Source organism: Telopea speciosissima, chromosome 7 (assembly GCF_018873765.1).
Source record: "Telopea speciosissima isolate NSW1024214 ecotype Mountain lineage chromosome 7, Tspe_v1, whole genome shotgun sequence".
In the NCBI taxonomy this organism is placed as follows: Eukaryota; Viridiplantae; Streptophyta; class Magnoliopsida; order Proteales; family Proteaceae; genus Telopea; species Telopea speciosissima.
Window position 1 is genome coordinate 66,737,219 of NC_057922.1, and position 12,871 is coordinate 66,750,089.

The following is a 12,871-nucleotide window of genomic DNA, read 5'->3' on the forward strand; positions in this document are numbered from 1 at the left end:
AAGAAAGGATAATGGGTCAGAAAGGAGCTGTAGTGCAAGCCCATAGTCAGTCTACCACTGCCCAATGACATTTTTGACATTATAGAAGATATTTCTAAGCAATGGTGGAGATCTACTGCAAGTACAGGGTCATTTCGATAATTTTGCATTCTTGAAGAGAGAGAATGACTGCTACCCACATGGAGGGACCCACATTACCCTTAGATTCCATTAATTTTGGAGGCCCACAAGGTGTCCACGATTTTTATGGGCTGCATTTAATGCCCCACGATTTTTAGAGGATACATTGGGGATTTTATTAGTTGGTTGAGTAGAATCCTAGTCATCACTCTCTCTCTCTCCTCCAACTTTTCAAGGGCATTCCTGAAATTTCACTTGGGATAGATTTATTTTGAAAGAGATTTTCTCGTTTATGGAAGGTTGAAAAATCAAAGATGCTTTGATTTTATTGCTTAGAGAAGATATCTACAAAGAAAAGGAAGCACAAGTTAGAATTAGAAATTTACTGTTCTAGAAATAGAAGGTTTATGTAAACAATATTCTTTTCTCTCCCTCTTTCTATTTTTTTTCTTTTTTCTTGGGATTCAAGGCAATGTAAAGGAGGAAGGAGAAGAGAATATTCTCTTTTCTTAGGCAATATTTCTCCTACACTTCCCTCTTCTCTCTTCTCCTCTTTCCCCTATAATTACCCCTACCTCTCTTGTAAATTTTGCTCATTCACTTAGTAAAATTTCTTCTCTTCTTCTCCTCCTAATTTGTGATTTTTGGCTTTTCTAAGTTCTAGTTTGCTTTTTGATTTTCATTTAATGGTTGTAATAGGTTTAGTTTATGCTTAAATCTTCAATTGGGTTGTAATTTCTTAATTCTAGTTTAGGTTTTAAGCCTTCTAGTCTAAATTATTAAGTTGATGACAAGACTTGAAGATTTAGAAGAGGAGGTCATGGTAAGTTTATGCAAGTATTCAAGCTTTTCAATTACATTCATGCAAGCACATCCAGGTTTTACTATCTAAACTCTCAATCTCATTCTCCATCTCCTCTATCTCTCTCTATCTTCTTCTTCTTCTCCCTCTATTTCTTTTATTTTAATTTTATATGATTGTGGTTTGTGGATTCACTTTTATTCCCTTATTTCTTTTTATGTGATTAGTATGTGTGGCTGCATTTTTATTCTTTTCAATTCGCTTTAGTTTGATAGGTTAGATGCTCATGTGTTAGGACGCCAATTTAATTCCTTAATTTTGTTAGATGCTTATGAGTTAGGATGCATTAATTTTTATTAGTTTAATTAGTTTAATTTAACACTTTAATTTGGTTCACTTTGCATTATTTTTAAGTTAGTTAAATAGAGTGGCGTATATCTCCTCGTGTTCGACCCGTAGCTACGATTGACCTGTACGCTTGCGATTTTATTTTAACTCAAACATGAGACTCCCGAAGCTTGACCATGCAGTATCACCCCTACTCTTATCCTCTTCTACCCACTCTCAAAATAGGAATTTTCTATCATCCCCTCCAAGCTGGAAGTCTTCCATTCTCTATATGTGTTTCTTCCTGTGTTTACAATTTATTGATTTCTGTTAATTTCAGTATTGTGGTTGGCATTCAATCTGAACAGACTTCTCATTGATGAATGTGTTTGAGAAACTGTGTTTGACAGATTGTGTTTCTTTTCCTTGAACCAAGAATGGAATGTTCCGAAAAGGTTTAGCAAATATTAGGTTACGGCTCGATAGGGCTCTTGAAAATTCAAATTGGAGGTGTACTTTTGAGAATGCGTTGGTCTCTATTGAGCCCTCTATTGGTTCTGATCATCTCCCTATTGTGTTAGATACCTATCCCTCTATTCCTGTAGGTAAGTGTCCTTTCCGTTTTGAGGCCATGTGGTTGAAGCACCTGGATTGTGAAGCTACTCTCCTCCAAGCTTGGCATCCAATCAGTTCTGACTTTGTTACTCCTAATCTTCGCTGGAATATTCAGCGGTGTAAGCCCTCCTTCCGTAAGTAGAACTAGGCCACCTTTGGGCATATTCAGTCTCGTGTAAAAAAAAAATTTGGGATGCTCTCCTTCACATCCAAAGTCTTCCTTTATCTAGTGCCAATCAGCTTCAAGAAGAAAGTCTATCTCTTGACCTGGCAGATGCTCTTAGAGCTGAGGAAGAACACTGGGCTCAAAAATCTCGTCAGTTTTGGCTCTTTTGCGGTGACCTAAATACCAAGTTCTTTCATACATCTATTGTTCAACGTAGTTCTCGAAATCATATTCTTAAGCTTAAGGCCACTGATGGTAGTTGGCTTGAGACTGAAGAGGAGATCAAGAGTGAGCTTGTCAGTTATTATGAAAACATTTTCAAATCTTAGCCAGAGGATCCTTTGTCTATGGAAACTGTGCTTGCTCTGCTTCAGTCCACTGTTTCAGATGATTAAAATGAGAGCCTTTGTTGCATCCCCTCTGATGAGGAAGTTTGAAATGTGGTTTTCTATATGGAAGCTTTGAAGAGTTCCGGCCCTGACGGGCCTCCTATTTTTTTCCATAAGTTTCGGCAATTTATTGGGTTTGATATCTTGAAGTTTATCAAGGATTTCTTCTCCTCGGATCTTCTTGCAAAGTACTTCAACTCCACCTATATCTGCCTCATCCCTAAAGTGCTCAGCTCGGAATCTCTGGACCGATATCAGCCAATCAGCTTATGTGATGTGGCTTACCGTATTGTTTCTAAGGTCCTTGCAAACAGGTTGAAGACTACTCTTGATGATATCATTTCTTACCCTCAGTCTGCCTTTGTTCTGGGTTGCTCCATCTCTGAGAATATCTTCATGGCACACGAGATCTTTCACTATATTCGATAGCAGAAAAAAGGAAAGATGAAGTTCACTGCCATCAAGCTTGACATGCGAAAGGCATATGATCGCCTTGAATAGGGATTTATTGAAGGTGTTCTCCAAAGGTTTGGTTTCTACCCTAAATGAATTCAAATTTGTATGCAATGTTTGCCTTCGGCCCAATTCAAAGTTTTGATTAATGGTATTCCCCACGAAAATATTGTTCCTTCCCGTGGCATCCGGTAAGGCAACCCCATGGTCCCTTATATCTTCATCTTGTGTGCCTACGCTTTGAGCTCCATTCTTGCTAATGAGGAAAGTCTTAGTGATATCCATGGTATCCAGGTTAAAAGACGAGCACCTCCTATCACTCATCTTCTATACGCGGATGATTGCCTTCTTTTCCCTAAGGTGGACCTTTCTAAGTTATCAAATCTTAAGCAGTGCCTTGATCTATATTGTCGAGCTAGCAGTCAAGCTATCAATTTATCGAAGTACTCAATTTCCTTCAGTCTGAACACTCATCCGCACATTTGTAGGTGGATGTCCTAAACTCTGAAGATTCCCCATATTGCTTCACCATCAAAATATTTGGGCCTCCCAATGGACTTTGCATAGAGTAAAGCCTTATTCCGAGATATTAAAGATCGATCTTTGAGCCGTATTAGGGGGTGGAAAAGTCAGCTTCTATCCCACTCTGCCTGGGAAACTCTCATCAAGTCAGTGTCCTCTACTATCCCTACCTTTATAGGGTCCCACTTTAAGATTCCTGATTCGGTTCATATTGATCTCAAGAAGGCATCAACTTCTTTTTTCTGGGGTAAAAAAGATAGTGAGCAGCGCATTCATTGGATTTCTTGGGATCGTTTATGTCGCTCTAAGGACAAAGGAGGCTTGGGATTTAGTGACTCAAAGTTGCACACCAAAGTTCTCTTAGACCGTGTCTCTTGGAAACTTTGGTTGGATCCCCATTCCCCTTGGGCCGTCTTTATGAAGGCAATCTACTTCCCCCGGTCTTCAATCCTTGATACAGAGCTTGGCTCTTAATCCTCTTGGGTTTGGCACAACATTCTTGAGGGTAGGGATCTTTTCTCCTCAGGGTTGTCTGGAAGATTGGCAATGGTCGATTGGTCAAAAATTGGGAAGACTGTTGGGTTCCTTCCTTGGCGAATCAGTTGATCTCATCTCCCAAGCCTTTGGTCTGCCCTTTGTTTTGGGTTTCTGATCTTATTGACCATGCAAACCGCTGTTGGAATCGAGTTCTTTTGGCTTCTACCATCTCGGAGTCTATTCAAAAAGCAATCTTGAGCATCCGTTTGAGTTTTATAGATTGCGATGACCACCTTATTTGGGGTGAAGGAAATAGTGGCATCTTTTCAGTCAAAAGAGCCTACCATCTTGCATCTAATCATGCTGACAGCCTTCTTGGGTTAAAGCCTTCTTCTTCATCTTCTTAAGGCTATCAGATGATTCAAGACAAGACCTGAAAATTTATTTGGAGGATTAAATCCCTCCTGAAGATCCAATCCTTTCTTTGGCGGTGTTGTACTGATGGAGTGATAGTTGGGGAAGGCTTTCAAAGGCTTCGTTTGTGGCTGGATTCGTCCTATGCTAGGTGTGGTAATATTTTGGAAATGCCTCTCGATCCGTTTAGATGTTGATCCTTCTCTTGGTTTGGAAAGTTGGATTGAATCTTGGTAGGCTTTGCCCCCCTCCTCCCAGTCCCAAGCCAAGTTTGTCGCTAGCTTCACTTCTTTCTTGTGCTAGAAGATTTGGAAGGTGAGGAATGCATTGGTTCACAACAAGCAAATCATCTCTCCCGAGGAGATTATTTGTAAAGCCTAAATGGGTTTTACAGAGTTTAGCCTCCTCCCTCTCGTGCCCCCTGCAATTGGAGTTGCCTCCCACCAGGCTTTGTCAAAATCAATTCTGATGTGGCAATGTTCAATAACCGGAAGAAGGCAACAATCAGTTTTGTGGCTAGAGGCGCTTTTGGGGTGATTTTGGTTGCTTCAGCGGAGCCTATTGTTTAACCTCCCCTTTGGTTTATGAATCCACCGCCCTTCGTTCAGCTATGCTTAGGGCAGCATTTGCAGGTTGGTCTTTGGTGATCTTTAAGTGTGATTTTCAACACCTTATCTCCTCTATTAATGCTAAGAGATTCAATGCTGAAATCTACTCTGTTGTTGACGATATTATCCATCTCTTATCTTCGTTTGTGGAGTGAAACTTTCGTGTTAGCCGTTGTGAAATAAACATTGTTGTCCAGTCCCTTTCTCACAAGGCACTCTCCTCCTCTGCTATAATTGAGTTTCCTTGAAATAACCCCTGGCTTAAAAGTATTTTGCTAAGGGAGGCTCCCTTTGTAACTGATTCCCCTTCGGATGATTTTAATGAATGACTTATCTTCTATTAAAAAAAAAAAAAGTTGTTTACTTGTTTAACTTGGGGAAGGTGATTTAAAGTGTTTTTACCAAATCTTTCCTTACTGTAAGTGATGAATCAAAGATTACATGGTGGTTCAAGCCACAAAACAAATCGATCTAAACTGATATTAACCAATATTAAACAGAAACCATATCGAACCAAAATCGATCGAAATCTGAAGTTCCTTAATGGTTTGGTTTTTGTCTCACTCATTCCCAGACTGAAAACCGGGCCGAACCGATTGTTTGACACCCCTACTTACAAATAAGAAAGCACTGTGTGTGTGCCAATGTATAGCAATATTTCTGTTCCAAATTAGTATTTTCTAAGTCAAAAATATGGGAAAGAGATTGTTGTATGGGCCTCTAAAGCCTGTACGCATGCTGGCCAATGGGAGTGCACACGCAAGCATCGTCCTGGGCTAGATTTCTGCATTTCCATGGGGTTGTGTGGTACTTTCACATGCTTCTGTGTCTAGGAGGAGGAGCCATGCAACCAGGTAGTGTTCTTTTCCCCCATAAATTTTTTTTTTTTAAAGTTTCTGTTAATTTGGAATATTTTTGTACAAAAAAAATGTATGGTAAAATTGGAAAAACAAAGTATTTTTTCTATTAAAAAAGATCAGAAACACGTATGAATGCAAATTAATAAAAATGGTGGTGGTGGTGATAATGATGGGAATGATGAGGAAAAGGAAGTGGTGGCAACGGTGAAAGAGGAAGAGGTGGATGTGGTGGAGGTGGTGGTGGAAGAGGTGGTAGTGATTAAGGGTGTCAAAACCAAATCAAAACCGTTTTTACCGAAACTGAACCGAGCCATTTACACCAAAAACCGTGAAAACTGTTTAATAAATAGTTCGATTTTGGTTTTAAAATTGGGATCGTTTAGTTAAATGATTTAAACTGAACCAAACCGATTAAACCAATTAATATATACATAGTAAGTTACGCTAGTCATGGTTAGAATAAACAATTATGATAAGAATAAATAAATCACTCAAAAAAATTTGAGACATTCAAATCTATTGAATAAAAAATTAAAAGAGAAAGAAGTGTTTGAATGAAAAATAAAAAAACCTAATGAAACCATTTAAAACTGAGACTGAAACCGTTTACTAAACAATTCAATTTAGGTTTTACCAAAAAAAACCTTGCATCGAACCGTTTAACACCCTTAACTGGTGATGATGGGGGGGGGGTGTGGAGGAAGAGGTGGTAGTGATAGGTGTGAGGAGGAGGAAGAGGTGGTGGTTATATGTTTTTTTGTTGCCCTTTTTGTTTATGTTTTTTTTTTACCACTTTAAATCTGTTTCTCTAATGATCAAAAAATTAAAAAAAAATACCCAATTCATTCCAAAAAAACAAAAAATAGACCGACCGTCACATACATGTTATGTTGTAGATGTACATAATTGTTTTTAACATTGCCATACGCACCCTCTTATGCTCAATTCAGAGGAGAACAAAAATAGGGTTATCAAACAAGCCTTCCTTCCCGAGCTTTCACCGACAGTTAGATGATCTCTGGCAGCTCACATTGTAGCCATTTCGCCCCTATGGCATGACCCTTCTCCGCCACAGTGGTGTGTACTTCTCCGCCCCTGGTGGTGTGCTTTCCCTATTTTTCTTTTCTCCTTCCCTTCCTCTCCCCTTTCCTGTTTCTTCTCCTTCTCTCTCTCGCCCATCTCAAGTCTCACTTGCTTCATTCTTTTTTTTCAATTCTATTTCAGATCTTGGGGTTTCATCTCCTTTTTCTCATTTTAGATCTCCTTTCCTCATTTCAAATCCCCTCTTCTCATTTCAGATCTTGGCACTACAGATCTGTTTTCATTTCGTTTTTTGTTTCAGATCTTGGCGTTGTGTCTCCTTTTCTAACTCGCCTCTTTTTCTTTTTAGATCTGTTTTAGATCTTGGCGCTGATGTCGGAACTTGGCAGAGGCAGGGTGTTTGAAACCAGTGTGGCCATCTCCTTTCCGGCCTGCTCCCATCTCCCAGTCCCTCGTCTCCCTGGTATTCTTTGCTGTGTTGCTTCCTCTCTGTGGGGTTGTCGCTGTTGCCGCCTGAGCACCTTGTGCGAAGGGCACAAACCAGTGGCTTCAAAAGGGAGAAACTTCACATCCATCTTCATTCCATCTCCCACCACCTACCCCTGCATCCACACCCTTGCCGCCCTGCTCCCACCTTGGCTATCACTGCCGATTTCGTCAGCCCTATCCCTACCCCTTCCCCTTCCTCTCCCCTGAAGCTCCATGCTATGTGGTTTGTTGGGGTTTCCTGTCATTGCCGGCAAATAAGCTCCGCTTTTGTGATCCAACTACTGGTTTCAGTTTTTGGGTTCTTTGTGAGCAACACCAAGGGGTTACCAGCTAAGGAAGGCTTTCTTTTTCTCTTTTTTTGTGTTATTGCAGGTATTGTCGACTCTGGTGCTAATGGCACTGTGGTTACTGTCGGCTCAGATGACCCATCGGTCGTTCAATCTTCACCAACCATCTCATGTCGCCGGATGAAGCTCCACCTGCCGATTTGGCAGACCCTTGTTGATCTGTTCGAGAGTAGGCTGTGGCAGTATGTCGGCACATGTGGATTTTTTTTTTTTTTGGCATGTATGGGGACCCCTTTATTGACACATTTGTGCATGCGCTTAAAATTATCTGTTTTTACAGCTTGTTCTCTAGGGAAGTGCTTATGAACCAACCCCTAGTCTGGATGACCCAGACAATGGCATGTGAGACCAAGTCAATTTCCACTTCTTGGTTTTGGATACCGTATATCCATATCTCGCGTTTATCATGTTATCTATCGGTTTTATGTATTGTACTTTCCTTTGTTTGGCGTTGGGCATGCATGAATGAATAGCCTTGCTTTCTACCAAAAAAAAACAAGCCTTCCTTCACTTTTGTTATTCAATTCTGTTTTTCTATTTGTTTTTGCTCTAATATTGTTCCAAATGAATAAAAGAACAACATAAATACCCCAAAAAAACATTACCAAACAGGCGATATTAAGCACTTTTTTTTTTTTATTATCTAATTTTAACATTTGCCCCTTTTTATGTTAGTTTTTCAATAATTATTGATATTTAGGTCTATTTAGTATTCGTGTTAACGTGTATATTGAAGATAAGGGTGGACCGGGTCTATGACCGGGCCACAAAGATTCGCTGGTGATAAGGCTTCCTTAATTATCTCCCATATCTAAGATATTCTACCAAATATGTCTCATGATTTGGTCACCAAGATTGTTGGTGATACCCTAAAATATCCTACCATACTTATCTCTTGTAATTGTGTATTCACCCTCTATATATATGGGTGCCAATTGATGTAAAAATCATTCAAGCATAGTGAAATATATGGCTGTGTAGGCCTTGGATCCGTGGACATAGGGCTTATGGCCTGAACCACGTAAAACTTGTGTTCTTCTTTCTTCCTTTATTTTCTTCCATTGTTTATGTTTGCAGTCCTAAATTTAACAACATGGATCAATCCATTCTGGCAGAGTTCCTATAATCTCCAGCATAGGGAACGTTCTCTTCAAAAATCTGCTCGAGAGTCTAGCGTGATCCACAGGCAGCACATAGGTAGTTCATCACATATCGAGTGATTGGATGAAGATCACCACTGGGCTTTACGGCCTTTACAGAATCTCATTTGATCAAATTCTCCAATTCCATGAAAATTCCTTTGATTGCTTCGCCATCTCGACCGTCGCCGCTTCAGTCCGAAAAAAAACAAAAGGGACTGGTTGGAGAAGAGGGGCATCAAATTATGGCATCGACTCTCTTGGTGTTTCAAAGACATCGAGGATTTTGAACAGGCGTTCGGATGATCTACTCCCAATATCAATCACGTCAACGAAATTCAAGAGTTGTATCAGGTACTTGACCAATATGCCAAAAGTTTCAGAGGTGATGAAACGCATTAAATCAAATCTTTTAACTTATCCCATATTAGGCTGGTCCAATTTAGTGTACATACACTAGAGTGGGCCTCATTAAGCACATAACAGATTTTGGATTCCCTACATACATCCATGAATAAGAAATCGGCAGCCAAGGAGGGGCAAAAGAAGACATGATCACAGGGTCATCGTTTGCTGGGAAAAAAGAATCTGAAGAATGCCATATTTGTAGCCTTGATCCACCGCTCAAGCTCATCATCTTGAAGTAGAGAGTTGAACAAAATCTCCGGACCTGACCGGAACTAGAAGAGCCTTGTGGGTTCAAAGCCACTGGCGCCACCACCTCCTCCACCGGTGGTTGAAAGGTGGGTTGAGAGAGAAATGGGTGAGGAAGAGAATGGTGAAGAGACGATAGGGAGTGTCAAGTGCTGGATATCAAGGGCTTTCAGTTTGTCCCTTTCGCTTTTGTTCCTAAAATGTAAACTTAAATTTGTTCTCGTGTTCTGTTTAAACAAAAAACTTAAAACGTAACCGATCTTACCAAACACATTTCTGTAACCCTCTCCATATTTACATATTAATAGAAAAAAAGGTAAAATATACTTAAGCTACCCAACATTTGGTAAAATTACACTTAAGATACCTAAAGTTTGGAAAATTATGTCCTAAGATACCTCAGCTTTCACAAATGTTACGTTTGAGATACCTCACGTCTCACCAATGTTACGTTTAAGATTTTGTGTTTTTTATAATTCCAATTTTACCCTCCCTCCCCTCCCCTCCCCTCCCTTGCAACCCGGCCATCCCCTTCCCGGTTCGCAACTCACTCACTCTCTTTCTCTCTCTCTCTCTCTCTCTCTCTCTCTCTCTGTTCTATTTTATTCCGTCTACTTTTCGTCAATCCTTGCTTCTTCCGCCCTTTTCTGTTCTGTCCTCAATCTTCCTTTTTCGTTGGTTCTTAAACAAAAGTATTTACAGTTCTTTTTCTCAATAAAATTACAGTTCAACGTCCTACCATATGAGGTCTGAAACTTAAATCTATATCCAGTGCTGATCTTTTTCTAATTTTCCGTCTTGAGAAATAGCAAGGACGCAGACTGAGAAAAGAACTTCCACCACTACCGCAGGGTTCATGCCACTCCATAGTCCACTCGACTTGGAGTTCTGTTCCACTTGAACCAAGGTTGGCACCCTATAGATTTTCTAATGTAAACCCTAAATTATTGTTCTTTCTTTTACTAAAATTTATGATTCAATTCACCCAAAATAACTTATGATATTGTTTCAAGGGAAAAAGATCTCTACTTGGTGTTTCCTACGCTCTCCAATGAGTGAGCACATCTGGTAGATACCTAGGGGACAAAGGCATCATTTCACGGTGCCTACGAGAGAGTGTAGGAAACACCACCAAGTAGATATCTCTTGCCCTTGTTTTAATTAACACTACAAGTCTACAACAACGAAAGGGACCCTCCATTTGTCTCTTTCGTCTTCATTGGCTCTGCTTGGAGGACATGATGGAGGATTTCTGAAAAAAGAACGATTCAAAGGCCTGATGATTTCTTCGAGATTCTCTCTTTCTTCTTCATCTTCTTCTGGCCCTGACCATGGAGATCTCCCAATGCTTTCTCTTGATTTGGATAAACCGAATCCAAGCCAAACAATTTTGCAGAGCACGAACCCAGGAAGACTTGAGAGTAGTGAAGCCAACAATGGCAAGAATTGCCACTGCAACCACAAACGAGAACAATAATTTAGGGCTTACATCCACCAAGGGCGACACCCATAGAAATTGCACAAACCAAAAAGCCAAACAATTTTGCAGAGCACGAACCCAGGAAGACTTAAGAGTAGTGAAGCCAACAACGACGAGAATTGCCACTGCAACCACAAACGAGAACAATAATTTAGGGTTTACATCCACCAAGGGCGACACCCATAGAAATTGCACAAGCCCAAAAGGTACTGAGAACTGGCAATCGCAAAAGGGGGATTTGTGATGGCAGGGTAGAAAGGTGTTACAAGGGTGGGGGCTGGGGTTGGGTTCGTTGCGAGTGGGGTTCTAGGGACAGGTTTCGTGGGGAAAGGGGATTTCAATGGTGAGGTGGGACTTGGGAGGAGGATTGGGGTTGGTGGAGGAAGAACAGAGTCTGTAGAGGATGGGGTGGGGTGGGCATGCAGGGAAGAGGACGATGTGGGGTAAGATTTGAAGACAGAGATGGTGAGCCAAGCGGGGGCAGCTAAACATGATGGATTACAGAAGCCAGTATAGTTCCTACAATTCCCTAACAAGGGGGACGAAATGACCATTACATCTCCGACCGAACACTCTGCCCAGATAGGGTCCACCCTCTCTTATTAGAGGCAATAGGAGAACTGTACAGGTCAGGGAATCGCAATAGATATTTTTCCACTTGCTAATTGTACGTGGAAGAGAGAGAGTATCATGGTTGATGGAATGAATAAGTGATAATCCTCCATTCACGTATCTCATCCTTTTTGTGAAGCCAAAATCTTACCCTATCACTGGATGGGAATGGTTCGTTGCTCTTCTCCAAGAGGCACAAAAGAGCCTACTAAGTCTAGCACTTAAGGTGTTCTTCCCCCGCATAAAAAAACATCCTCAATCCGATCACTACAATATTTACCATTACCCCACTGAAAAATCCAAAACCTGGAGGAAGCATGACCCATACTATAATAACAAGTACAGGCGAAGCTACCAAGGTGACATGGCTTCCTAAGATTTTTTATGTATCTTTGTTAAGATCCAAGAACAATTACGAAACTTTATCATCACAAAACAGAAAAATAATGATTTAAAAAACTCTTTGTTGGGCCATTACTCTCCTTCCTTTGGGACAAGTTAGTAGAATAACAGCAGGTAATCTCCTTGCACCCCTATTTGCCGTCCCCTGCTCCATCCGCTGGTCAAACTTTGGGCCAATTGGAATTCAGCAACGCACCATGCCACCAAAATTTTTTCAAAAAAGGTTTGAACATTCAAGATACAAGCAAACTGGTTTCGCATCCTATTTATCTAAAAACCAGTATTGGCTACTTCATCCTCCATGACTCGAAAACAAGCTCCTCTTTCACTTACCTCTAATCCTAACTCATAACATACTCATAATTTTTCTCTAAATCTTGTATAAAAATACTAAAATAATATAGTTTTTTTGGGTGAATAATACTAAAATAAAATTACTCCATTGCAGAGTCAACTCCACTTCTTGGGCACTCCTTCGGTTTGCAGGGTGAGTCAAAACTGCAATCAAGAAAATCAAACTTCACCAAAAGGACTTCCAGAAGTGAGTGTAAAGTCGCTGACATCCACGAGGTTCTGTAGTGTACAAGAGGCTACGGCCAAAAGACATTTCCTGCCCAAGTAGCATTTTGGGGATTAGTATATCTTACCCTGCTTTATGAGATACAACTTGAGTTGAGCAGGCTAGTACTCAAAAATTGAGTTGAACAAGTGCACGGCTAGTACAGCGTCTAAGTGTGAATGCTAGAGAGAGATTAAACACCCCCCATCACACCGACATGGCATGCCGGTAGGGACTGAGACATCATTGAAAAGTAAGCTCCCGTCTTCCTTCTTCATATGTCAAATTTCGGATGAAACACACTACAATATATCAAATTGAAGTGACATAAAACTGACGAGACCATTCTTATTAGATGATCATGGACCCATCAGGAAATGGGAGGTGAGGCGAAT